Raw genomic sequence first — 27,526 nt, forward strand, 5'->3', positions numbered from 1 at the left:
TGCTTCCATTACAGTACTCTGCTGCACATGTAAGTGCAAGAGATCCTGAAGCACTCACTCATCATGGGAAAGTACCAATGTGTTTCTTCATTGGTTGATGGAAGAAACATCTTACAAAAACTCTCCACATTATTGACTTTTTAAAATGTTTCTAGGAATCGTTCTAGATGAATGCTTATTAGCCTTTGTCAGTATATACTTTTGCAAAGTGTCGCTGTGGCGCAATCAGTTAGTGTGTAAGGCTATTAACCAAAAGGTTGGTGGTTCAATCCCACCCAGGGACTTAATTGACCTTGTTATCAGATTTTGGTGATCTTTAAGTAGACAAGTCAAAATTTCAAACCCCCTGTTATGGTGTAGGGTACCTGGCCTTCTCTGATGTAGTTAGATTTGATTCAGTGATTTTATAAAAACAGCTAGGAAGCACAATTTAGCAGAGGGTTGCAGAGAAAAAGAAATATGCTGGCAGAAAAATCCAATTGAGTGATTAAACAGCTCTTCATTTTCTGGCTTTATTTTTATGCTAACTAATTTGTTCTCTGAAAAGTGTCCACAAAGCCAAGTATCTGATTAACATATTTGTAGGGATGGTTTTTCATCTATTACTAAATTAAACTTGCTTCATTGGAAAGGCAGCAAGATGCATCCTCATTTCAATATCTACTGAAATAATACAGGTTGACACCAGGAAACATTAACGCCACTGCATCCTTGCTGCTTTCTCATGTGGAAGTCTGTTTAATGTGAAAACAAGGTGATATCTAATTAGCACACAGGTAAGGAATTAAGAAAATCTTTATTTAAGGGTGAAGATGTTTCTCACATAATCGTTGCCCCAATGCATCATTGAAATTCAAGCTGGAAAGATGATTTTAATGTATCACTTGTACATTTTGTATTGCTCTTCTGGTGACAATGTAGTTTGTTTTTGTCAATTACCATTTTAATAATCGGGTAAAGAAAATTAATTGGATTTTTGAAAGAAAACAATACTGTCAATATACTATTAAAACAAATTAAAATGGTAAAAGTTATTGTACTTTAAGTAAAAATAAAAGCTAAAATATCAATCCCAGTTTTGGATTACTTTAATGAACAAAAAAAAATGCATATAGCAAAGGATAGTTTCAATCTGCCTACCTCTGGGTTATGGGCCCAGCATGCTTCCATTGCAGTACTCTGCTGCACATGTAAGTGCAAGAGATCCTGAAGCACTCACTCATCATGCGAAAGTACCAATGTGTTTCTTCGTTGGTTGCTGGAAGAAACATCTTACAAAAACTCTCCAGATTATTGACTTTTTAAAGTTTTTTTAGGAAACGTTCTAGATGAATGCTTATTAGTCTTTGTCAGTATGTACTTTTTGCAAAGTGTCTCTGTGGCGCAATTGGTTAGTGTGTTCAGCTATTAATCAAAAAGTTGGTGGTTCAATCCCACCCAGGGACATAATTGACCTTGTGATCAGATTTTGGTGATATTTAAGTAGACAAGTCAAAATTGCAAACCCCCTCTTATGGTGTAGGGTACCTGGCCTTCTCTGATGTAATCAGAGTTAGATTTGATTAAGTGATTTTATAAAAAAAACAGCTAGGAAGCACAATTTAGCAGTGGGTTGCAGAGAAAAAGAAAAATGCTGGCAGAAAAATCCAATTGAGTGATTAAACAGCTCTTCATTTTCTGGCTTTATTTTTATGATAACAAATTTGTTCTCTGAAAAGTGTCCACAAAGCCAAGTATCTGATTAACATTTTTGTAGGGATGGTTTTTCACCTATTACTAAATTAAACTTGCTTCATTGGAAAGGCAGCAAGATGCATCCTCATTTCAATATCTACGGAAATAATACAGGTTGACACCAGGAAACATTAACGCCACTGCATCTTTGCTGTTTTCTCATGTGGAAGTCTGTTTAATGTGAAAACAAGGTGATATCTAATTAGCACACAGGTAAGGAATTAAGAAAATCTTTATTTAAGGGTGAAGATGTTTCTCACAAAATCGTTGCCCCAATGCATCATTGAAATTCAAGCTGGAAAGATGATTTTAATATATCACTTGTACATTTTGTATTGCTCTTCTGGTGACAATGTAGTTTGTTTTTGTCAATTACCATTTTAAAAATCGGGTAAAGAAAATTAATTGGATTTTTGAAAGAAAACAATACTGTCAATATACTATTAAAACAAATTAAAATGGTAAAAGTTATTGTACTTTAAGTAAAAATAAAAGAGCAAAAATATCAATCCCAGTTTTGGATTACTTTAATTAACAAAAAAAAAATGCATATAGCAGAGGATAGTTTCAATCTGCCTACCTCTGGGTTATGGACCCAGCATGCTTTCATACCAGTACTCTGCTGCACATGTAAGTGCAAGAGATCCTGAAGCACTCACTCATCATGGGAAAGTACCAATGTGTTTCTTCATTGGTTGATGGAAGAAACATCTTACAAAAACTCTCCAGATTATTGACTATTTAAAGTTTTTATAGGAAACGTTCTAGATGAATGCTTATTAGCCTTTGTCAGTATGTACTTTTGCAAAGTGTCGCTGTGGCGCAATCAGTTAGTGTGTACAGCTATTAACCAAAAGGTTGGTGGTTCAATCCCACCCAGGGACATAATTGACCTTGTTATCAGATTTTGTTGATCTTTAAGTAGACAAGTCAAAATTTCGAAAACCCCTGTTATGGTGTAGGGTACCTGGTCTTCTCTGATGTAATCAGAGTTAGATTTGATTCAGTGATTTTATAAAAACAGCTAGGAAGCACAATTTAGCAGTGGGTTGCAGAGAAAAAGAAATATGCTATCAAAAAAATCCAATTGAGTGATTAAACAGCTCTTCATTTTCTGGCTTTATTTTTATGCTAACAAATTTGTTCTCTGAAAAGTGTCCACAAAGCCAAGTCTCTGATTAACACCTTTGTAGGGATGGTTTTTCACCTATTACTAAATTAAACTTGCTTCATTGGAAAGGCAGCAAGATGCATCCTCATTTCAATATCTACTGAAATAATACAGGTTGACACCAGGAAACATTAACGCCACTGCATCCTTGCTGCTTTCTCATGTGGAAGTCTGTTTAATGTGAAAACAAGGTGATATCTAATTAGCACACAGGTAAGGAATTAAGAAAATCTTTATTTAAGGGTGAAGATGTTTCTCACAAAATCGTTGCCCCAATGCATAATTGAAATTCAAGCTGGAAAGATGATTTTAATATATCACTTGTACATTTTGTATTGCTCTTCTGGTGACAATGTAGTTTGTTTTTGTCAGTTACCATTTTAATAATCGGGTAAAGAAAATTAATTGGATTTTTGAAAGAAAACAATACTGTCAATATACTATTAAAACAAATTAAAATGGTAAAAGTTATTGTACTTTAAGTAAAAATAAAAGCTAAAATATCAATCCCAGTTTTGGATTACTTTAATGAACAAAAAAAAATGCATATAGCAGAGGATAGTTTCAATCTGCCTACCTCTGGGTTATGGACCCAGCATGCTTCCATTACAGTACTCTGCTGCACATGTAAGTGCAAGAGATCCTGAAGCACTCACTCATCATGGGAAAGTACCAATGTGTTTCTTCATTGGTTGATGGAAGAAACATCTTACAAAAACTCTCCACATTATTGACTTTTTAAAATGTTTCTAGGAATCGTTCTAGATGAATGCTTATTAGCCTTTGTCAGTAAGTACTTTTGCAAAGTGTCGCTGTGGCGCAATCAGTTAGTGTGTAAGGCTATTAACCAAAAGGTTGGTGGTTCAATCCCACCCAGGGACATAATTGACCTTGTTATAAGATTTTGGTGATCTTTAAGCAGACAAGTCAAAATTTCAAACCCCCTGTTATGGTGTAGGGTACCTGGCCTTCTCTGATGTAATCAGAGTTAGATTTGATTCAGTGATTTTATAAAAACAGCTAGGAAGCACAATTTAGCAGTGGGTTGCAGAGAAAAAGAAATATGCTGGCAGAAAAATCCAATTGAGTGATTAAACAGCTCTTCATTTTCTGGCTTTATTTTTAAACTAATTTGTTCTCTGAAAAGTGTCCACAAAGCCAAGTATCTGATTAACATATTTGTAGGGATGGTTTTTCACCTATTACTAAATTAAACTTGCTTCATTGGAAAGGCAGCAAGATGCATCCTCATTTCAATATCTACTGAAATAATACAGGTTGACACCAGGAAACATTAACGCCACTGCATCCTTGCTGCTTTCTCATGTGGAAGTCTGTTTAATGTGAAAACAAGGTGATATCTAATTAGCACACAGGTAAGGAATTAAGAAAATCTTTATTTAAGGGTAAAGATGTTTCTCACAAAATCATTGCCCCAATGCATCATTGAAATTCAAGCTGGAAAGATGATTTTAATATATCACTTGTACATTTTGTATTGCTCTTCTGGTGACAATGTAGTTTGTTTTTGTCAATTACCATTTTAATAATAGGGTAAAGAAAATTAAGTGGATTTTTGAAAGAAAACAATACTGTCAATATACTATTAAAACAAATTAAAATGGTAAAAGTTATTGTACTTTAAGTAAAAATAAAAGCTAAAATATCAATCCCAGTTTTGGATTACTTTAATGAACAAAAAAAAAATGCATATAGCAAAGGATAGTTTCAATCTGCCTACCTCTGGGTTATGGGCCCAGCATGCTTCCATAGCAGTTCTCTGCTGCACATGTAAGTGCAAGAGATCCTGAAGCACTCACTCATCATGCGAAAGTACCAATGTGTTTCTTCATTGGTTGCTGGAAGAAACATCTTACAAAAACTCTCCAGATTATTGACTTTTTAAAGTTTTTCTAGGAAACGTTCTAGATGAAAGCTTATTAGTCTTTGTCAGTATATTCTTTTTGCAAAGTGTCTCTGTGGCGCAATCGGTTAGTGTGTTCAGCTATTAATCAAAAGGTTGGTGGTTCAATCCCACCCAGGGACGTAATTGACTTTGTGATCAGATTTTGGTGATATTTAAGTAGACAAGTCAAAATTGCAAACCCCCTCTTATAGTGTAGGGTACCTGGCCTTCTCTGATGTAATCAGAGTTAGATTTGATTAAGTGATTTTATAAAAAAACAGCTAGGAAGCACAATTTAGCAGTGGGTTGCAGAGAAAAAGAAAAATGCTGGCAGAAAAATACAATTGAGTGATTAAACAGCTCTTCATTTTCTGGCTTTATTTTTATGATAACAAATTTGTTCTCTGAAAAGTGTCCACAAAGCCAAGTATCTGATTAACATATTTGTAGGGATGGTTTTTCACCTATTACTAAATTAAACTTGCTTCATTGGAAAGGCAGCAAGATGCATCCTCATTTCAATATCTACTGAAATAATACAGGTTGACACCAGGAAACATTAACGCCACTGCATCCTTGCTGCTTTCTCATGTGGAAGTCTGTTTAATGTGAAAACAAGGTGATATCTAATTAGCACACAGGTAAGGAATTAAGAAAATCTTTATTTAAGGGTAAAGATGTTTCTCACAAAATCATTGCCCCAATGCATCATTGAAATTCAAGCTGGAAAGATGATTTTAATATATCACTTGTACATTTTGTATTGCTCTTCTGGTGACAATGTAGTTTGTTTTTGTCAATTACCATTTTAATAATAGGGTAAAGAAAATTAAGTGGATTTTTGAAAGAAAACAATACTGTCTATATACTATTAAAACAAATTAAAATGGTAAAAGTTATTGTACTTTAAGTAAAAATAAAAGCTAAAATATCAATCCCAGTTTTGGATTACTTTAATGAACAAAAAAAAAATGCATATAGCAAAGGATAGTTTCAATCTGCCTACCTCTGGGTTATGGGCCCAGCATGCTTTCATTGCAGTACTCTGCTGCACATGTAAGTGCAAGAGATCCTGAAGCCCTCACTCATCATGCGAAAGTACCAATGTGTTTCTTCATTGGTTGCTGGAAGAAACATCTTACAAAAACTCTCCAGATTATTGACTTTTTAAAGTTTTTCTAGGAAACGTTTTAGATGAATGCTTATTAGTCTTTGTCAGTATATTCTTTTTGCAAAGTGTCTCTGTGGCGCAATCGGTTAGTGTGTTCAGATATTAATCAAAAGGTTGGTGGTTCAATCCCACCCAGGGACGTAATTGACCTTGTGATCAGATTTTGGTGATATTTAAGTAGACAAGTCAAAATTGCAAACCCCCTCTTATGGTGTAGGGTACCTGGCCTTCTCTGATGTAATCAGAGTTAGATTTGATTAAGTGATTTTATAAAAAAACAGCTAGGAAGCACAATTTAGCAGTGGGTTGCAGAGAAAAAGAAAAATGCTGGCAGAAAAATACAATTGAGTGATTAAACAGCTCTTCATTTTCTGGCTTTATTTTTATGATAACAAATTTGTTCTCTGAAAAGTGTCCACAAAGCCAAGTCTCTGATTAACACCTTTGTAGGGATGGTTTTTCACCTATTACTAAATTAAACTTGCTTCATTGGAAAGGCAGCAAGATGCATCCTCATTTCAATATCTACTGAAATAATACAGGTTGACACCAGGAAACATTAACGCCACTGCATCCTTGCTGCTTTCTCATGTGGAAGTCTGTTTAATGTGAAAACAAGGTGATATCTAATTAGCACACAGGTAAGGAATTAAGAAAATCTTTATTTAAGGGTGAAGATGTTTCTCACAAAATCGTTGCCCCAATGCATCATTGAAATTCAAGCTGGAAAGATGATTTTAATATATCACTTGTACATTTTGTATTGCTCTTCTGGTGACAATGTAGTTTGTTTTTGTCAGTTACCATTTTAATAATCGGGTAAAGAAAATTAATTGGATTTTTGAAAGAAAACAATACTGTCAATATACTATTAAAACAAATTAAAATGGTAAAAGTTATTGTACTTTAAGTAAAAATAAAAGCTAAAATATCAATCCCAGTTTTGGATTACTTTAATGAACAAAAAAAAATGCATATAGCAGAGGATAGTTTCAATCTGCCTACCTCTGGGTTATGGACCCAGCATGCTTCCATTACAGTACTCTGCTGCACATGTAAGTGCAAGAGATCCTGAAGCACTCACTCATCATGGGAAAGTACCAATGTGTTTCTTCATTGGTTGATGGAAGAAACATCTTACAAAAACTCTCCACATTATTGACTTTTTAAAATGTTTCTAGGAATCGTTCTAGATGAATGCTTATTAGCCTTTGTCAGTAAGTACTTTTGCAAAGTGTCGCTGTGGCGCAATCAGTTAGTGTGTAAGGCTATTAACCAAAAGGTTGGTGGTTCAATCCCACCCAGGGACATAATTGACCTTGTTATCAGATTTTGGTGATCTTTAAGCAGACAAGTCAAAATTTCAAACCCCCTGTTATGGTGTAGGGTACCTGGCCTTCTCTGATGTAATCAGAGTTAGATTTGATTCAGTGATTTTATAAAAACAGCTAGGAAGCACAATTTAGCAGTGGGTTGCAGAGAAAAAGAAATATGCTGGCAGAAAAATCCAATTGAGTGATTAAACAGCTCTTCATTTTCTGGCTTTATTTTTATGCTAACTAATTTGTTCTCTGAAAAGTGTCCACAAAGCCAAGTATCTGATTAACATATTTGTAGGGATGGTTTTTCACCTATTACTAAATTAAACTTGCTTCATTGGAAAGGCAGCAAGATGCATCCTCATTTCAATATCTACTGAAATAATACAGGTTGACACCAGGAATTATTAACGCCACTGCATCCTTGCTGCTTTCTCATGTGGAAGTCTGTTTAATGTGAAAACAAGGTGATATCTAATTAGCACACAGGTAAGGAATTAAGAAAATCTTTATTTAAGGGTAAAGATGTTTCTCACAAAATCATTGCCCCAATGCATCATTGAAATTCAAGCTGGAAAGATGATTTTAATATATCACTTGTACATTTTGTATTGCTCTTCTGGTGACAATGTAGTTTGTTTTTGTCAATTACCATTTTAATAATAGGGTAAAGAAAATTAAGTGGATTTTTGAAAGAAAACAATACTGTCAATATACTATTAAAACAAATTAAAATGGTAAAAGTTATTGTACTTTAAGTAAAAATAAAAGCTAAAATATCAATCCCAGTTTTGGATTACTTTAATGAACAAAAAAAAAATGCATATAGCAAAGGATAGTTTCAATCTGCCTACCTCTGGGTTATGGGCCCAGCATGCTTCCATAGCAGTACTCTGCTGCACATGTAAGTGCAAGAGATCCTGAAGCACTCACTCATCATGCGAAAGTACCAATGTGTTTCTTCATTGGTTGCTGGAAGAAACATCTTACAAAAACTCTCCAGATTATTGACTTTTTAAAGTTTTTCTAGGAAACGTTCTAGATGAAAGCTTATTAGTCTTTGTCAGTATATTCTTTTTGCAAAGTGTCTCTGTGGCGCAATCGGTTAGTGTGTTCAGCTATTAATCAAAAGGTTGGTGGTTCAATCCCACCCAGGGACGTAATTGACCTTGTGATCAGATTTTGGTGATATTTAAGTAGACAAGTCAAAATTGCAAACCCCCTCTTATAGTGTAGGGTACCTGGCCTTCTCTGATGTAATCAGAGTTAGATTTGATTAAGTGATTTTATAAAAAAACAGCTAGGAAGCACAATTTAGCAGTGGGTTGCAGAGAAAAAGAAAAATGCTGGCAGAAAAATACAATTGAGTGATTAAACAGCTCTTCATTTTCTGGCTTTATTTTTATGATAACAAATTTGTTCTCTGAAAAGTGTCCACAAAGCCAAGTATCTGATTAACATATTTGTAGGGATGGTTTTTCACCTATTACTAAATTAAACTTGCTTCATTGGAAAGGCAGCAAGATGCATCCTCATTTCAATATCTACGGAAATAATACAGGTTGACACCAGGAAACATTAACGCCACTGCATCTTTGCTGTTTTCTCATGTGGAAGTCTGTTTAATGTGAAAACAAGGTGATATCTAATTAGCACACAGGTAAGGAATTAAGAAAATCTTTATTTAAGGGTAAAGATGTTTCTCACAAAATCATTGCCCCAATGCATCATTGAAATTCAAGCTGGAAAGATGATTTTAATATATCACTTGTACATTTTGTATTGCTCTTCTGGTGACAATGTAGTTTGTTTTTGTCAATTACCATTTTAATAATAGGGTAAAGAAAATTAAGTGGATTTTTGAAAGAAAACAATACTGTCAATATACTATTAAAACAAATTAAAATGGTAAAAGTTATTGTACTTTAAGTAAAAATAAAAGCTAAAATATCAATCCCAGTTTTGGATTACTTTAATGAACAAAAAAAAAATGCATATAGCAAAGGATAGTTTCAATCTGCCTACCTCTGGGTTATGGGCCCAGCATGCTTCCATTGCAGTACTCTGCTGCACATGTAAGTGCAAGAGATCCTGAAGCACTCACTCATCATGCGAAAGTACCAATGTGTTTCTTCATTGGTTGCTGGAAGAAACATCTTACAAAAACTCTCCAGATTATTGACTTTTTAAAGTTTTTCTAGGAAACGTTCTAGATGAATGCTTATTAGTCTTTGTCAGTATATTCTTTTTGCAAAGTGTCTCTGTGGCGCAATCGGTTAGTGTGTTCAGCTATTAATCAAAAGGTTGGTGGTTCAATCCCACCCAGGGACGTAATTGACCTTGTGATCAGATTTTGGTGATATTTAAGTAGACAAGTCAAAATTTCAAAAACCCCTGTTATGGTGTAGGGTACCTGGCCTTCTCTGATGTAATCAGAGTTAGATTTGATTCAGTGATTTTATAAAAACAGCTAGGAAGCACAATTTAGCAGTGGTTTGCAGAGAAAAAGAAATATGCTGGCAAAAAAATCCAATTGAGTGATTAAACAGCTCTTCATTTTCTGGCTTTATTTTTATGCTAACAAATTTGTTCTCTGAAAAGTGTCCACAAAGCCAAGTATCTGATTAACATCTTTGTAGGGATGGTTTTTCACCTATTACTAAATTAAACTTGCTTCATTGGAAAGGCAGCAAGATGCATCCTCATTTCAATATCTACTGAAATAATACAGGTTGACACCAGGAAACATTAACGCCACTGCATCCTTGCTGCTTTCTCATGTGGAAGTCTGTTTAATGTGAAAACAAGGTGATATCTAATTAGCACACAGGTAAGGAATTAAGAAAATCTTTATTTAAGGGTGAAGATGTTTCTCACAAAATCGTTGCCCCAATGCATCATTGAAATTCAAGCTGGAAAGATGATTTTAATATATCACTTGTACATTTTGTATTGCTCTTCTGGTGACAATGTAGTTTGTTTTTGTCAATTACCATTTTAATAATAGGGTAAAGAAAATTAAGTGGATTTTTGAAAGAAAACAATACTGTCAATATACTATTAAAACAAATTAAAATGGTAAAAGTTATTGTACTTTAAGTAAAAATAAAAGAGCAAAAATATCAATCCCAGTTTTGGATTACTTTAATTAACAAAAAAAAATGCATATAGCAGAGGATAGTTTCAATCTGCCTACCTCTGGGTTATGGGCCCAGCATGCTTCCATTGCAGTACTCTGCTGCACATGTAAGTGCAAGAGATCCTGAAGCACTCACTCATCATGGGAAAGTACCAATGCGTTTCTTCATTGGTTGATGGAAGAAACATCTTACAAAATCTCTCCAGATTATTGACTTTTTAAAGTTTTCTAGGAATTGTTCTAGATGAATGCTTATTAGCCTTTGTCAGTATGTACGTTTGCAAAGTGTCTCTGTGGTGCAATCGGTTAGTGTGTTTGGTTATTAACCAAAGGGTTGGTGGTTCAATCCCACCCAGGGATGTTATTGACCTTGTCATCAGATTTTGGTGATCTTTAAGTAGACAAGTCAAAATTTCAAACCCCGTCTTATGGTGTAGGGTACCTGGCCTACTCTGATGTAATCAGAGTTAGATTTGATTAAGTGATTTTATCAAAAAACAGCTAGGAAGCACAATTTAGCAGTGGGTTGCAGAGAAAATGAAATATGCTGGCAGAAAAATCCAATTGAGTGATTAAACAGCTCTTCATTTTCTGGCTTTATTTTTATGCTAACAAATTTGTTCTCTGAAAAGTGTCCACAAAGCCAAGTATCGGATTAACATCTTTGTAGGGATGGTTTTTCACCTATTACTAAATTAAACTTGCTTCATTGGAAAGGCAGCAAGATGCATCCTCATTTCAATATCTACTGAAATAATACAGGTTGACACCAGGAAACATTAACGCCACTGCATCCTTGCTGCTTTCTCATGTGGAAGTCTGTTTAATGTGAAAACAAGGTGATATCTAATTAGCACACAGGTAAGGAATTAAGAAAATCTTTATTTAAGGGTGAAGATGTTTCTCACAAAATCGTTGCCCCAATGCATCATTGAAATTCAAGCTGGAAAGATGATTTTAATATATCACTTGTACATTTTGTATTGCTCTTCTGGTGACAATGTAGTTTGTTTTTGTCAATTACCATTTTAATAATCGGGTAAAGAAAATTAAGTGGATTTTTGAAAGAAAACAATACTGTCAATATACTATTAAAACATATTAAAATGGTAAAAGTTATTGTACTTTAAGTAAAAATAAAAGAGAAAAAATATCAATCCCAGTTTTGGATTACTTTAATTAACAAAAAAAAAATGCATATAGCAGAGGATAGTTTCAATCTGCCTACCTCTGGGTTATGAACCCAGCATGCTTTCATTACAGTACTCTGCTGCACATGTAAGTGCAAGAGATCTTGAAGCACTCACTCATCATGGGAAAGTAACAATGTGTTTCTTCGTTGGTTGATGGAAGAAACATCTTACAAAAACTCTCCAGATTATTGACTTTTAAAAGTTTTTCTAGGAAACGTTCTAGATGAATGCTTATTAGCCTTTGTCAGTATGGACTTTTGCAAAGTGTCTCTGTGGCGCAATTGGTTAGTGTGATTGGTTATTAACCAAAGGGTTGGTGGTTCAATCCCACCCAGGGATGTAATTGACCTTGTTATCAGATTTTGGTGATCTTTAAGTAGACAAGTCAAAATTTCAAAAACCCCTGTTATGGTGTAGGGTACCTGGCCTTCTCTGATGTAATCAGAGTTAGATTTGATTCAGTGATTTTATAAAAACAGCTAGGAAGCACAATTTAGCAGTGGTTTGCAGAGAAAAAGAAATATGCTGGCAAAAAAATCCAATTGAGTGATTAAACAGCTCTTCATTTTCTGGCTTTATTTTTATGCTAACAAATTTGTTCTCTGAAAAGTGTCCACAAAGCCAAGTATCTGATTAACATCTTTGTAGGGATGGTTTTTCACCTATTACTAAATTAAACTTGCTTCATTGGAAAGGCAGCAAGATGCATCCTCATTTCAATATCTACTGAAATAATACAGGTTGACACCAGGAAACATTAACGCCACTGCATCCTTGCCGATGATAACCTCAAGTTGGGTCATTCGGTGCTGCAGAGTCGTACGCACTCTTCCACCCGTTCAAGAGCTTTGGTATAACCCCATGGTTCTTAATGTGACCCCAGCATCCTCTAGGTCGTATGAGAAAATAGGATTTTAATACCTACCGGTAAATCCTTTTCTCTTAGTCTGTAGAGGATGCTGGGCACCCGTCCCAGTCCATACTGTGTCTGCAGTTATTACTTGTGGTTATACACATGTTGTGTTATGGTTCTGGTCAGCTTTTTGCTGCAATTGTTCATGCCGTTGGCTTGTGTTCTGTTGAATGCCACGTTCTGCGGCATGCTTAAGGTGTGAGCTGGTAAGATGCTCACCTTAGTTTAACAATAAATCCTTTCCTCGAAATGTCCGTCTCCCTGGGCACAGTTCCTATAACTGGAGTCTGGAGGAGGGGCATAGAGGGAGGAGCCAGTTCACACCCTTTGATAGTCTTAAAGTGCCCATGTCTCTTGCGGATCCCGTCTATACCCCATGGTTCTTAATGTGACCCCAGCATCCTCTACGGACTAAGAGAAAAGGATGCCCTTGCGCACTATCCTGACTTCTCCTCCCGTCTGCTTACTTTGTGCCTTCCAACGCACAATGCGAACTACAGGTGGTGCTGCAGGGCCCACACCCTTTTACTTGCCTTACAGAACAGCTCTGGAGCTGTTACAGTGCCCAGCTGCTGCAAGAAATCAGCTTGAATGCTTCAGGGGATGGGGCATGGCCAACATGAGCCCCACACCAAAGGAGGGTGTGGGTGTTTAATGAGAACTAGGGGTCATCCAAGCACTGCAAAAGGCCGCCATGCCCTGCACGCCCCTTTTCTCTTTTCATATGCAGATGAGGGTTCCAGCCAACTTTGGCCCACTGCTTGGATAACATCACTGTATGCAAATCCGTCTGCTGCAGACCTTCCCCCAGGAATGCTTGTACTTGATGTTGCATATGGTTTGATATTTGATGGTGCTTCAGTATTAGGCAGCCTTCCGCCCTCCCATGTTCATCTGAAAAGATGTGGTCTCCCTGCAGTTGTTGTCCCCAGACGAGAGTTCCCTTGTGCTTCCTCAGTTGAATCTCCTTAACTTGACGGGGGAGGGGCTGCCCGAGCAGCCACCCTCCCCAGCCCTATCCCAACTCATACTTATTTTGCATATGAGATCTCTTGATCATGAAGATTGTTCTCACAGGGTGAGGTTCATCCATTATATTTTAAAATAGGAAGGTACAAATTACATATTTGAATTGCATTTATGTGCTGGATTGAAATGTCCCGTCCCCCCCCCTTCCATTCTCAATTGTGCCCGTCAGCAGCTATTCTAAGGTTGCTGCCAATGGGTGTGACACATTAATTTCTTCTGTGGGGTACACTGGACTCCACAAGGATTCACATTGGGGTGTAGAGTAGGATCTTGATCTGAGGCACCAACCGGCTCAAAGCTTTTGACTGTTCCCAAGATGCTCAGTGCATTCTCCTCTATAACCCCGCTTCCATGAACAGGGAGCTCAGTTTGTAGTTGGTGCCTTCAGTAGCAGGCCACTTAACAGGGGCCTGCCTCAGGCAGCCTATTCTTAGCTATAAATTTTGACAAGAAAAGAAGAACTTGTTTTATGAGAATCTACAAGGGCTGCAGCAGGATAGGTCTAATAGACATCTTTACTGCAGCTTCATCACTCCCAGCGGCGCTGTATACTCCCATGCCCTGGTTGCTGGGTCACTGCAGCGGAGGCTCCGGTTTCATCCTAAGGTCAGTCACACACACACCACCCTTCCGGATCACGAGGCCGCTGATGAAGGGGAGCGTGGCCGTAGGGGGTGGACCGTGTGCGCACTGGCGTGGACACTGATTACTGGGCAGCCGCTCCACTAGCCACCAGGTACAGTTAAGGAGCACAGGTCTGGGGGTTTTTCTCCTATATTAACCCAATTTTGTACTGCCCGCAGCGCATTGTGATAGGTAATAGGGCCTGATTCAGGTTGGATTGCAATCACAATAAGCGATCCAACTGCAAAAATTGCTAAGAGCATACGCATGTGCCTGCATTTTCTGTGGCACCCCGCAGAGAATGCGATCGCCTCTGCCTGTCAATCGGGGCGGGGGGGGGGGGATAGGTGGGTCAGCAACACTCCATTTCCAAGTCAGGGATGGAGCGGTGCGGGGGCAAGGCTTCAAAATGGGGTCTGCAACGGAGGAGACACAGGGGGCGTGGTCACAGCGGCTGTATGACATCACATTCAGCCGCTGTGATCACAAAAATGGTGGCGGCTTCCTGCGCGCACATACAGTCTGCACCAGCAGGAGGCTACATCATTTTTTATGATCACGCTGAACTGCAGTGCGACTGCAATTACAGCATGGACAAGAAGGGAGGCGTCATGCTGGGTGGCCATGCCCTTTCACTGTGCAGGAGCCAGCACCGCTCACACACTAGTCCCCGGGTGCAGCCCCCAACCCCCGGGACACCCGGAGCAACAAAATGTAGATTCAGGCCACCAGGCCACGCCCCTACCTATGAAACCATGCCTCCTTTTTACCATTGCGCTGCTTATCTGCGCGCACTGCATTACAATCTCCCTCGCCACCTCTCTGGGTGTCACCAGTGATAGTGACACCTCTGCCATGCTTGTAGCAGCTGGTCCTAAGATCTACGCCTCAAGCCCTGAGTGTTTGCCCTTGTGACTTGTTGATCATCATAGCGAAGCAGATGCTTACAGAAAACTGCAGGGGCTTAGATTGAAAATAAAAAAATTGATAGGTATAAGGTAGAGAGGAGCGGGTTCGGTTCTCCGAGAACCGAATTCCCCACGAACTCCACGTTGTTTACACTGGTCCGAGGCAGGCTCGGTTGTTCCCGCCTGACTCGGAAAACCTGAAAAAGGGAAAATGTCATCATCCCGCTGTCGGATTCTCGCGAGATTCGGATTCCATATAAAGAGCTGCGCGTTGCCGCCATTTTTACTCGTGCATTGAAGATAGAGCGGAATGGACGTGGCTATGTTCTCTCAGTGGAAATCTCAATATCAGTGCTCAGTATCAGTGGTTACTTATTGCTGCTCAGTAATACTAGTAGTGTGTCTCTCCTGCTCAGTGTCAGTTCTCAGTAGTATCCTCATCAGTGCTCAGTATCACTGCTCATTGTCTTGTGCTGCATTGTGGTGCTCAGCATACTACAGTACATTACTAATAGTCCAGTGCTGCATCTTGCTGCTCAGTGTCAGTTCTAGTATCCTCATCAGTGCTCACTATCACTCTTCATTGCATTTTGGTTTTCTGTATACTACAGTAACATAGTAATATAGTAACATATAGTAACATAGTTTTTGAGGTTGAATAGAGGCAAATTGCCCATCGTGTTCAACCTGTTTTAAGTTGTGATGATTCTACATACTTGCTGAATAATGTTTTATGACTAGTTAGCTACTATAACTCATGTTACCCCCGGATTAACCATGTTGATATTTTAAGTATTATAACCTTGGATAGCTTTTTCATTCAGAAATGTATCCATTCCTTTTTTAAATCCAATTACAGAGTCCACCATTACCACCTTCCCTGGCAGGGAATTCCACATCCTGATTGCCCTAACAGTGAAGATCATAGTATCTCACCTGGCAGGTAAGTAGGAGTTGGGCTAGAGCTGTGGAGGATTGCTGCTCGGGCACCCCCTGTCAAGTGAAGGAGATCCAACTGAGGCAGCACAAGGGAACTCTCGAAAGAAGAACAAGGCTAGAGGAAGATCTGAGACAAAGAAATCTGACTTTTACCAGAGCTGACCAGAGGAAAGCACAAACACAGTCCCCCACTACCACAAATAATGCAGTCGAGTTTCCCACATTTGGGGAAATCACAGGGGTCAGCATACCCAGAATGCAATGAATGAACCTCACCCTGGGAGAACAATCTTCATGACCATGGTATCTCCTATGCAAAATAAGTATGATTTGGGATAGGGCTGGGGAGGGCCGCTGCTCAGGCACATCTCTGTCAAGTAAAGGAGATTCAACTGAGGCAGCACAAGGGAACTCTCATCTGGGGACAACAACTGCAGGGAGAACACATATTTTCAGATGAAAATCTTGGTCATGCTCTGGTTTCTCTTCAGAACGAACAAATCTTTCGCCTTTTACTAAAGATTTCCGTGGAGAGGAGCAAAACTGAGTTTTACCTCAATTTTTGCATGCCCCATCTTTTTGGGGTTTCTTTTATCGGTTTAAAGATAGAATGAGTGTGCTTTAATGAAAGCTCATTTGCATAGAAATGACAGTAAATGTTTGTTTCTTTTCAAACAGAACTTTCTTGACCATGCTACTTGCTTGAAAGATCTGGGAGCACATGGAATACAGTACAAACCATGCTTATAGCAAGGAGAAGCCAGGTGAGAAATCTGCTTTCTTTCAAATTGGGCGCTCACTTTGATCTGAATGAGGACTGCTGGCATGGCACTCAGGCGACAGGTGGAATCTTGGTCATGCTCTGGTTTCTCTTCAGAACTAACAAATATTTCGCCTTTTATTAAAGATTTCCGTGGAGAGGAGCAAAACTGAGTTTTATCTCAATTTTTGCATGCCCCATATTATTGGGGTTTCTTTTATCAGTTTAAAGACAGAACGAGTGTGCTTTCTTGTTAGCTTTAATGTAAGTTTATTTGTATAACAATGACAGTAAATGTCTGTTTCTTTTCAAGCAGAACTTTCTTGACCATACTAATTGCTTGAAAGATCTGGGAGCACATGGAAAAGAGTACAAACCATGCTTATAGCAAGGGGAAGCCTGGTGAGAAATCTGCTTTCTTTCTTTCAAATTGGGTGCTCACTTTGAGCTGAATGAGGACTGCTGGCATCAGGGCTGGCTCTAGGCATGTTCGAATAGAGCGGCCGCGCAGGGCGCCACCCTTAATGGGCGCCTCGCGCTGGCGCCGCCATATTCGATGCTGGAGCCGGCCCTGTGTGTGTGCTGCTGCAGCATTTGGCGGTCGCGCTGTGTATGCGCGCTGCGCGGCGCCGGTATCTAACGTCAGACGCCGGCGCCGCGCATAGCCCGCCTGCACAAGTGGCCGCCCACCCGCCCGCCAGCCCGGACCCAGGCTCAGGCTCACTCGCCCGGCCTCCCGCCCGCCCGCCAGCGCTCCCACACAGGCGGACAGCAGTACTCCTCCCCAGCGCCGCAGGTATTTTTTTTTGGGGGGGGGGGGAGATCCGCACTGTGGGGGCATTTCTGGCACACAGGGGGCATTTTTGGTTATGTGGGGGCATTTCTGGCACTGTGGGGGCATTTCTGGCTCTGTGGGGGGCATTTCTGGCACTGTGGGGGCATTTCTGGCACTGTGGGGGCATTGCATATCTGGCTCTGTGGGGGCATATTTGGCACTGTGGGGACATATCTGGCCCTGTGGGGGCATATCAGGCACTGTGGGGACATTTCTGGCACTGTGGGGGCATTTCTGGCACTGTGTGGGCATTTCTGGCACTGTGGGGGCATTTCTGGCACTGTGGGGGCATTTATCTGGCTCTGTGGGGGCATTTATCTGGCTCTGTGGGGGCATTTATCTGGCTCTGTGGGGGCATTTATCTGGCACTGTGGGGGCATTTCTGGCACTGTGGGGGCATTTCTGGCACTGTGGGGACATATCAGGCACTGTGGGGGCATATCTGGCACTGTGGGGGCATATCTGGCACTGTGGGGGCATATCTGGCACTGTGGGGGCATTTCTGGCACTGTGGGGGCATTTCTGGCACTGTGGGGGCATTTATCTGGCTCTGTGGGGGCATTTATCTGGCACTGTGGGGGCATTTATCTGGCACTGGGGGCATTTATCTGGCACTGTGGGGGCATTTCTGGCACCGTGGGGGCATATCTGGCACTGTGGGGGCATATCTGGCACTGTGGGGACATATCTGGCACTGTGGGGGCATTTATCTGGCTCTGTGGGGGCATTTATGTATCAGGCACCGTGGGGGCATTTATGTATCAGGCACCGTGGGGGCATTTATGTATCATGCACCGTGGGGGCATTTATGTATCATGCACCGTGGGGGCATTTATGTATCAGGCACCGTGGGGACATTTATGTATCTGGCACCGTGGGGGCATTTATGTATCTGGCACCGTGGGGGCATTTATGTATCTGGCACCGTGGGGGCATTTATGTATCAGGCACCGTGGGGGCATTTATGTATCTGGCACCGTGGGGGCATTTATGTATCTGGCACCGTGGGGGCATTTATGTATCTGGCACCGTGGGGGCATTTCTTGCACTGTGGGGGCATTTCTTGCACTGTGGGGACATTTCTTGCACTGTGGGGGCATATCTTGCACTGTGAGGGCATTAATGTATGTGGCACTGTGGGGGCATATCTGCGCTGTGGGGGCATTTATCCATCTGGAACTGTGTGGCCATTTATGTAGCTGGCACTGCTGGGGGGCATGTCACGTGTAGCTGGCACTGCTGGGGGGCATGTCATGTGTAGCTGGCACTGCTGGGGGGCATATCATGTAGTGTTCCCGCTAGGCGTCTGTGGCTGGGCAGTGTGTCTCAGTGCTCTACCTGGCGCAATGTGTCTAACGTGCTCTTATAGGAGGTTCTACCTGGTGCAATGTGTATTAGCTGCACTACTGTGTGGTGTAATGTGAATTGCCACTATAATGTGGCTACGCACCTTCCCCACGAAGTAACTCCCCTAAATTTTTGCTGCGCGCCTTCGGCGCGCACTGTCCATGCTTTAGCGTGTGGAAATGGGAACAACAAGCATTACAGTATGTACATCATTTTGCCCACCTAACTTAAAAATGTGCCCTCCCTGTGATCAGCAACCTGCCCTAAAAAGTGAACACTAGCACGTGTAGCTGGCACTGCTGGAGGGCATGTCATGTGTAGCTGGCACTGCTGGGGGACGAGACCACGCCCACTTTTTCAAGAGGCCACGCCCACTTTTCCAAGGGCGCGCGCGCCTTCGGCGCGCGCATGGGGGGGGGCACTTTTACATTTTCTCGCTCAGGGTGCTAGTAGGCCTGGAGCCGGCCCTGGCTGGCATGGCACTCAGGCGACAGGTGGAATCTTGGTCATGCTCTGGTTTCTCTTCAGAACGAACAAATCTTTCGCCTTTTACTAAAGATTTCCGTGGAGAGGAGCAAAACTGAGTTTTATCTCAAATTTTGCATGCCCCATCTTATTGGGGTTTTATTTTATCGGTTTAAAGATAGAACGAGTGTGCTTTAATGTAAGCTCATTTGCATAGAAATGACAGTAAATGTTTGTTTCTTTTCAAACAGAACTTTCTTGACTATACTAATTGCTTGAAAGATCTGGGAACACATGGAAAAAAATACAAACCATGTTTATAGCTAGGGGAAGCCTGGTGAGAAATCTGCTTTCTTTCTTTCAAATTGGGTGCTCACTTTGAGCTGAATAAGAACTGCTGGCATGGCACTCAGGCGACAGGTGGAATCTTGGTCATGCTCTGGTTTCTCTTCAGAACGAACAAATCTTTCGCCTTTTACTAAAGATTTCCGTGGAGAGGAGCAAAACTGAGTTTTATCTCATTTTTTCCTTGCCCCATCTTATTGGGGTTTTATTTTATCTGTTTAAAGATAGAACGAGTGTGCTTTAATGTAAGCTCATTTGCATAGAAATTACAGTAAATGTTTGTTTCTTTTCAAACAGAACTTTCTTGACCACACTAATTGCTTGAAAGATCAGGGAGCACATGGAAAAGAGTACAAACCATGTTTATAGCAGGGGTAAGCCTGGTGAGAAATCTGCTTTCTTTCATTCAAATTGGGTGCTCACTTTCAGCTGAATGAGAACTGCTGGCATGGCACTCAGGCGACAGGTGGAATCTTGGTCATGCTCTGGTTTCTCTTCAGAACTAACAAATATTTCGCCTTTTATTAAAGATTTCCGTGGAGAGGAGCAAAACTGAGTTTTATCTCAATTTTTGCATGCCCCATATCATACCTCCCAACTGTCCCGATTTTCGCGGGACAGTCCCGTTTTTTGGGGGCTGTCCCACCTGCGGGCCGCAGTGTCCCGCGGTGGGGAGGACAGTTGGGAGGCTCTGTCTGTCGCTGCCCTGCTTAGCAGAGCAGCGGTGAATAGACGCTGTGCGCATGCGCACAGCGTCTATTCACTGAAGTCAGAGGGAGAGGTGGCATGCCAGCGGCTCACAGAGCGCTGGGCATGCCCCCTCAGTGCCGAAAACGGGGGCGTGACTCGCGATCGCGGGTCCTCCCGCGAAGTCACACCCCCTTTTACTTAGGCCACGCTGCAATTGTTCATGCCGTTGGCTTGTGTTCTGTTGAATGCCACGTTCTGCGGCATGCTTAAGGTGTGAGCTGGTAAGATGCTCACCTTAGTTTAACAATAAATCCTTTCCTCGAAATGTCCGTCTCCCTGGGCACAGTTCCTATAACTGGAGTCTGGAGGAGGGGCATAGAGGGAGGAGCCAGTTCACACCCTTTGATAGTCTTAAAGTGCCCATGTCTCTTGCGGATCCCGTCTATACCCCATGGTTCTTAATGTGACCCCAGCATCCTCTACGGACTAAGAGAAAAGGATGCCCTTGCGCACTATCCTGACTTCTCCTCCCGTCTGCTTACTTTGTGCCTTCCAACGCACAATGCGAACTACAGGTGGTGCTGCAGGGCCCACACCCTTTTACTTGCCTTACAGAACAGCTCTGGAGCTGTTACAGTGCCCAGCTGCTGCAAGAAATCAGCTTGAATGCTTCAGGGGATGGGGCATGGCCAACATGAGCCCCACACCAAAGGAGGGTGGGGGTGTTTAATGAGAACTAGGGGTCATCCAAGCACTGCAAAAGGCCGCCATGCCCTGCACGCCCCTTTTCTCTTTTCATATGCAGATGAGGGTTCCAGCCAACTTTGGCCCACTGCTTGGATAACATCACTGTATGCAAATCCGTCTGCTGCAGACCTTCCCCCAGGAATGCTTGTACTAGATGTTGCATATGGTTTGATATTTGATGGTGCTTCAGTATTAGGCAGCCTTCCGCCCTCCCATGTTCATCTGAAAAGATGTGGTCTCCCTGCAGTTGTTGTCCCCAGACGAGAGTTCCCTTGTGCTTCCTCAGTTGAATCTCCTTAACTTGACGGGGGAGGGGCTGCCAGAGCAGACACCCTCCCCAGCCCTATCCCAACTCATACTTATTTTGCATATGAGATTTCTTGATCATGAAGATTGTTCTCACAGGGTGAGGTTCATCCATTATATTTTAAAATAGGAAGGTACAAATTACATATTTGAATTGCATTTATGTGCTGGATTCAAATGTCCCCCCCCCCCTTCCATTCTCAATTGTGCCCGTCAGCAGCTATTCTAAGGTTGCTGCCAATGGGTGTGACACATTAATTTCTTCTGTGGGGTACACTGGACTCCACAAGGATTCACATTGGGGTGTAGAGTAGGATCTTGATCTGAGGCACCAACCGGCTCAAAGCTTTTGACTGTTCCCAAGATGCTCAGTGCATTCTCCTCTATAACCCCGCTTCCATGAACAGGGAGCTCAGTTTGTAGTTGGTGCCTTCAGTAGCAGGCCACTTAACAGGGGCCTGCCTCAGGCAGCCTATTCTTAGCTATAAATTTTGACAAGAAAAGAAGAACTTGTTTTATGAGAATCTACAAGGGCTGCAGCAGGCTAGGTCTAATAGACATCTTTACTGCAGCTTCATCACTCCCAGCGACGCTGTATACTCCCGTGCCCTGGTTGCTGGGTCACTGCAGCGGAGGCTCCGGTTTCATCCTAAGGTCAGTCACACACACACCACCCTTCCGGATCACGAGGCCGCTGTTGAAGGGGAGCGTGGCCGTAGGGGGTGGACCGTGTGCGCACTGGCGTGGACACTGATTACTGGGCAGCCGCTCCACTAGCCACCAGGTACAGTTAAGGAGCACAGGTCTGGGGGTTTTTCTCCTATATTAACCCAATTTTGTACTGCCCGCAGCGCATTGTGATAGGTAATAGGGCCTGATTCAGGTTGGATTGCAATCACAATAAGCGATCCAACTGCAAAAATTGCTAAGAGCATACGCATGTGCCTGCATTTTCTGCGGCACCCCGCAGAGAATGCGATCGCCTCTGCCTGTCAATCGGGGCGGGGGGGGGGGGGGGATAGGTGGGTCAGCAACACTCCATTTCCAAGTGAGGGATGGAGCGGTGCGGGTGCAAGGCTTCAAAATGGGGTCTGCAATGGAGGAGACACAGGGGGCGTGGTCACAGCGGCTGTATGACATCACATTCAGCCGCTGTGATCACAAAAATGGTGGCGGCTTCCTGCGCGCACATACAGTCTGCACCAGCAGGAGGCTACACCATTTTTTATGATCACGCTGAACTGCAGTGCGACTGCAATTACAGCATGGTCAAGAAGGGAGGCGTCATGCTGGGTGGCCATGCCTTTTCACTGTGCAGGAGCCAGCACCGCTCACACACTAGTCCCCGGGTGCAGTCCCCAACCCCCGGGACACCCGGAGCAACAAAATGTAGATTCAGGCCACCAGGCCACGTCCCTACCTATGAAACCATGCCTCCTTTTTACCATTGCGCTGCTTATCTGCGCGCACTGCATTACAATCTCCCTCGCCACCTCTCTGGGTGTCACCAGTAATAGTGACACCTCTGCCATGCTTGTAGCAGCTGGTCCTAAGATCTACGCCTCAAGCCCTGAGTGTTTGCCCTTGTGACTTGTTGATCATCATAGCGAAGCAGATGCTTACAGAAAACTGCAGGGGCTTAGATTGAAAATAAAAAAATTGATGGGTATAAGGTAGAGAGGAGCGGGTTCGGTTCTCCGAGAACCGAATTCCCCACGAACTCCACGTGGTTTACACTGGTCCGAGGCAGGCTCGGTTGTTCCCGCCTGACTCGGAAAACCTGAACAAGGGAAAATGTCATCATCCCGCTGTCGGATTCTCGCGAGATTCGGATTCCATATAAAGAGCTGCGCGTTGCCGCCATTTTTACTCGTGCATTGAAGAGAGAGCGGAATGGACGTGGCTATGTTCTCTCAGTGGAAATCTCAATAGCAGTGCTCAGTATCAGTGGTTACTTATTGCTGCTCAGTAATACTAGTAGTGTGTCTCTCCTGCTCAGTGTCAGTTCTCAGTAGTATCCTCATCAGTGCTCAGATCACTGCTCATTGTCTTGTGCTGCATTGTGGTGCTCAGCATACTACAGTACATTACTAATAGTCCAGTGCTGCATCTTGCTGCTCAGTGTCAGTTCTAGTATCCTCATCAGTGCTCACTATCACTGTTCATTGCATTTTGGTTTTCTGTATACTACAGTAACATAGTAATATAGTAACATATAGTAACATAGTTTTTGAGGTTGAATAGAGGCAAATTGCCCATCGTGTTCAACCTGTTTTAAGTTGTGATGATTCTACATACTTGCTGAATAATGTTTTATGACTAGTTAGCTACTATAACTCATGTTACCCCCGGATTAACCATGTTGATATTTTAAGTATTATAACCTTGGATAGCTTTTTCATTCAGAAATGTATCCATTCCTTTTTTAAATCCAATTACAGAGTCCGCCATTACCACCTTCCCTGGCAGGGAATTCCACATCCTGATTGCCCTAACAGTGAAGATCATAGTATCTCACCTGGCAGGTAAGTAGGAGTTGGGCTAGAGCTGTGGAGGATTGCTGCTCGGGCACCCCCTGTCAAGTGAAGGAGATCCAACTGAGGCAGCACAAGGGAACTCTCGAAAGAAGAACAAGGCTAGAGGAAGATCTGAGACAAATAAATCTGACTTTTACCAGAGCTGACCAGAGGAAAGCACAAACACAGTCCCCCACTACCACAAATAATGCAGTCGAGTTTCCCACATTTGGGGAAATCACAGGGGTCAGCATACCCAGAATGCAATGAATGAACCTCACCCTGGGAGAACAATCTTCATGACCATGGTATCTCCTATGCAAAATAAGTATGATTTGGGATAGGGCTGGGGAGGGCCGCTGCTCAGGCACATCTCTGTCAAGTAAAGGAGATTCAACTGAGGCAGCACAAGGGAACTCTCATCTGGGGACAACAACTGCAGGGAGAACACATATTTTCAGATGAAAATCTTGGTCATGCTCTGGTTTCTCTTCAGAACGAACAAATCTTTCGCCTTTTACTAAAGATTTCCGTGGAGAGGAGCAAAACTGAGTTTTACCTCAATTTTTGCATGCCCCATCTTTTTGGGGTTTCTTTTATCGGTTTAAAGATAGAATGAGTGTGCTTTAATGAAAGCTCATTTGCATAGAAATTACAGTAAATGTTTGTTTCTTTTCAAACAGAACTTTCTTGACCATGCTACTTGCTTGAAAGATCTGGGAGCACATGGAATACAGTACAAACCATGCTTATAGCAAGGAGAAGCCAGGTGAGAAATCTGCTTTCTTTCAAATTGGGCGCTCACTTTGATCTGAATGAGGACTGCTGGCATGGCACTCAGGCGACAGGTGGAATCTTGGTCATGCTCTGGTTTCTCTTCAGAATGAACAAATCTTTCGCCTTTTATTAAAGATTATCCGTGGAGAGGAGCAAAACTGAGTTTTATCTCAATTTTTGCATGCCCCATATTATTGGGGTTTCTTTTATCAGTTTAAAGACAGAACGAGTGAGCTTTCTTGTTGGCTTTAATGTAAGTTTATTTGTATAACAATGACAGTAAATGTCTGTTTCTTTTCAAGCAGAACTTTCTTGACCATACTAATTGCTTGAAAGATCTGGGAGCACATGGAAAAGAGTACAAACCATGCTTATAGCAAGGGGAAGCCTGGTGAGAAATCTGCTTTCTTTCTTTCATATTGGGTGCTCACTTTGAGCTGAATGAGGACTGCTGGCATGGCACTCAGGCGACAGGTGGAATCTTGGTCATGCTCTGGTTTCTCTTCAGAATGAACAAATCTTTCGCCTTTTATTAAAGATTATCCGTGGAGAGGAGCAAAACTGAGTTTTATCTCAATTTTTGCATGCCCCATATTATTGGGGTTTCTTTTATCAGTTTAAAGACAGAACGAGTGAGCTTTCTTGTTGGCTTTAATGTAAGTTTATTTGTATAACAATGACAGTAAATGTCTGTTTCTTTTCAAGCAGAACTTTCTTGACCATACTAATTGCTTGAAAGATCTGGGAGCACATGGAAAAGAGTACAAACCATGCTTATAGCAAGGGGAAGCCTGGTGAGAAATCTGCTTTCTTTCTTTCATATTGGGTGCTCACTTTGAGCTGAATGAGGACTGCTGGCATGGCACTCAGGCGACAGGTGGAATCTTGGTCATGCTCTGGTTTCTCTTCAGAACGAACAAATCTTTCGCCTTTTACTAAAGATTTCCGTGGAGAGGAGCAAAACTGAGTTTTATCTAAATTTTTGCATGCCCCATATTATTGGGGTTTCTTTTATCTGTTTAAAGACAGAACGAGTGTGCTTTCTTGTTAGCTTTAATGTAAGTTGCCATAGATGCAGTGAAACACGCGTGTAGGGCACGGCGTGTCCTCGTGTATTTGACTCATGTGAAATGTTATAAAACAAAAATATATGATTATGATGTTAGCTGTTAGTCTCCACTAATAGGGAATAGAAGCTGAGCTATAAGAAAGGAATACACTAGATATGATGTCACTTAGCAATTACAATGTCTAAAGTGCATACAGATAGCTACTAATAACTCTTGATAAGAAAGTATATCAGTGTGGGTATATTTATATGATGGGATATTGGGACTAGTGAATATATATCACTCCTGCTGTCCAGATTGGCAATAACCAGACAATTATGATAAGAGTAGAGATGTCACATGGGCTGCTATAGATATTAATTTAATGCTGTATGTGTCATTTGTTACAAATGGATACATTTTCTATGAGTCAGCCTAGCAGCTGCATGTTCTAACAGAACACTATCCTCACACAGAATCTGCTAACCTTGAGATAACTAAATGACAGTGTGTAACAGTCTCTTTACTATAAGACTGTTACAAAGTAATATATATATTTGAAGTCAGTCTAGCAGCTGTGTGTTCCAGCAGTTTATAAGACAAAGAAAATCTCCTATTGTGGAATCTAGACACATGGGACTGCTGGCCTGTGTCATACTATTTCTATGTAATACCAGTAACATGTATATAACTGTTACATAATTGTTACAAATGGATAAATCTTTGAGTCAGCCTAGCAGCTGCATGTCCTAACAGGACACCATAAATCCTTTACAGTGTAACAAATTGATTGGTAACACTTAAAGGCTGGAGAGCAGTTATATGCCTTACTAGCATACTCAATATACCACATTATTACACCAGTTACCACGATTATTGACAGCGCATTTGATATATTATATTACCCTCACACTGAGTCTGTTTACCTTTAGATAACTAAGTGACCGAATATGTAACAGTTTCTCTATCATAAGACTGTTACAAAGTGAGATAGATATATTTGGAAGTCAGTCAAACAGCTGTGTGTTTCAGCGGTTTATAAGAAAATTCCTCATTGTGGAATCTGGACCACTAAGGGTTATTATATATATAGCACATGGAATTGCCACATCTCCCTATATGATAATTTCATTACACTGTAACATAATAAGAATTAACTCTTTAACAGTGTAAATAGAGAGTAATGAATCTCTGACACATGGAATATATTATTTCTTAGATGAATTGGATAAACCATTATGACAGACACTTTGCTTCCTAATAAGAATTGAGGTGGCTATACCTCTAAGGAAAGCATTATTGCCTACGCCTAGATCAGATTAAATAAGATCTGGCTGAATATATGAAGGAAGGTTGCTATTTATATGAGAATTGGAATTGCTATATTCCTTAAGGCAACCCCACCGATTGATATATGTTGTCAATTAAGTATATCTGAACGGCTATATCTGGACCAGATTTAATAAGATCTGGCTGATTATATGAAGGAGGGCTGCTATTTATATTGGAATTGCCATATTCCTTAAGGCAACCGCACCTGTTGGTATATCTCGCCAATTAACTATATCTAAACAGCTAAATTAAAGCTATTCATCATTTTTTTAGTTTGGATATTAATAAATATGATCTTTCCATGATGCATA

At 41.4% G+C, this 27,526-nt stretch overlaps 11 non-coding genes across 11 annotated transcripts; 9 read left to right on the top strand and 2 right to left on the bottom strand.

Moving 5' to 3' along the window:
* Positions 1-16,209: 16,209 nt before the first annotated feature.
* LOC134996310 (U1 spliceosomal RNA) lies at positions 16,210-16,373 on the bottom strand. Its single transcript, XR_010199012.1, has one exon. It is a non-coding gene; the product is annotated as a U1 spliceosomal RNA (small nuclear RNA).
* Positions 16,374-16,517: 144 nt separating this feature from the next.
* LOC134995935 (U5 spliceosomal RNA) lies at positions 16,518-16,633 on the top strand. The gene has a single exon (XR_010198644.1). It is a non-coding gene; the product is annotated as a U5 spliceosomal RNA (small nuclear RNA).
* A 270-nt stretch (positions 16,634-16,903) lies between these two features.
* On the top strand, positions 16,904-17,019 carry LOC134996059 (U5 spliceosomal RNA). The gene has a single exon (XR_010198768.1). It is a non-coding gene; the product is annotated as a U5 spliceosomal RNA (small nuclear RNA).
* Positions 17,020-19,496: 2,477 nt separating this feature from the next.
* On the top strand, positions 19,497-19,612 carry LOC134995968 (U5 spliceosomal RNA). Its single transcript, XR_010198678.1, has one exon. It is a non-coding gene; the product is annotated as a U5 spliceosomal RNA (small nuclear RNA).
* A 275-nt stretch (positions 19,613-19,887) lies between these two features.
* LOC134996019 (U5 spliceosomal RNA) lies at positions 19,888-20,003 on the top strand. Its single transcript, XR_010198727.1, has one exon. It is a non-coding gene; the product is annotated as a U5 spliceosomal RNA (small nuclear RNA).
* A 275-nt stretch (positions 20,004-20,278) lies between these two features.
* Positions 20,279-20,391, top strand: LOC134996103 (U5 spliceosomal RNA). Its single transcript, XR_010198811.1, has one exon. It is a non-coding gene; the product is annotated as a U5 spliceosomal RNA (small nuclear RNA).
* A 3,834-nt stretch (positions 20,392-24,225) lies between these two features.
* On the bottom strand, positions 24,226-24,389 carry LOC134996322 (U1 spliceosomal RNA). Its single transcript, XR_010199024.1, has one exon. It is a non-coding gene; the product is annotated as a U1 spliceosomal RNA (small nuclear RNA).
* A 144-nt stretch (positions 24,390-24,533) lies between these two features.
* LOC134995936 (U5 spliceosomal RNA) lies at positions 24,534-24,649 on the top strand. Its single transcript, XR_010198645.1, has one exon. It is a non-coding gene; the product is annotated as a U5 spliceosomal RNA (small nuclear RNA).
* Positions 24,650-24,919: 270 nt separating this feature from the next.
* LOC134996085 (U5 spliceosomal RNA) lies at positions 24,920-25,036 on the top strand. The gene has a single exon (XR_010198793.1). It is a non-coding gene; the product is annotated as a U5 spliceosomal RNA (small nuclear RNA).
* A 286-nt stretch (positions 25,037-25,322) lies between these two features.
* On the top strand, positions 25,323-25,439 carry LOC134996087 (U5 spliceosomal RNA). Its single transcript, XR_010198795.1, has one exon. It is a non-coding gene; the product is annotated as a U5 spliceosomal RNA (small nuclear RNA).
* Positions 25,440-25,725: 286 nt separating this feature from the next.
* On the top strand, positions 25,726-25,841 carry LOC134995949 (U5 spliceosomal RNA). The gene has a single exon (XR_010198658.1). It is a non-coding gene; the product is annotated as a U5 spliceosomal RNA (small nuclear RNA).
* The last annotated feature ends 1,685 nt before the right edge of the window (positions 25,842-27,526 follow it).

This window comes from Pseudophryne corroboree, unplaced genomic scaffold (genome assembly GCF_028390025.1).
Source record: "Pseudophryne corroboree isolate aPseCor3 unplaced genomic scaffold, aPseCor3.hap2 scaffold_142, whole genome shotgun sequence".
Classification (NCBI taxonomy): domain Eukaryota; kingdom Metazoa; phylum Chordata; class Amphibia; order Anura; family Myobatrachidae; genus Pseudophryne; species Pseudophryne corroboree.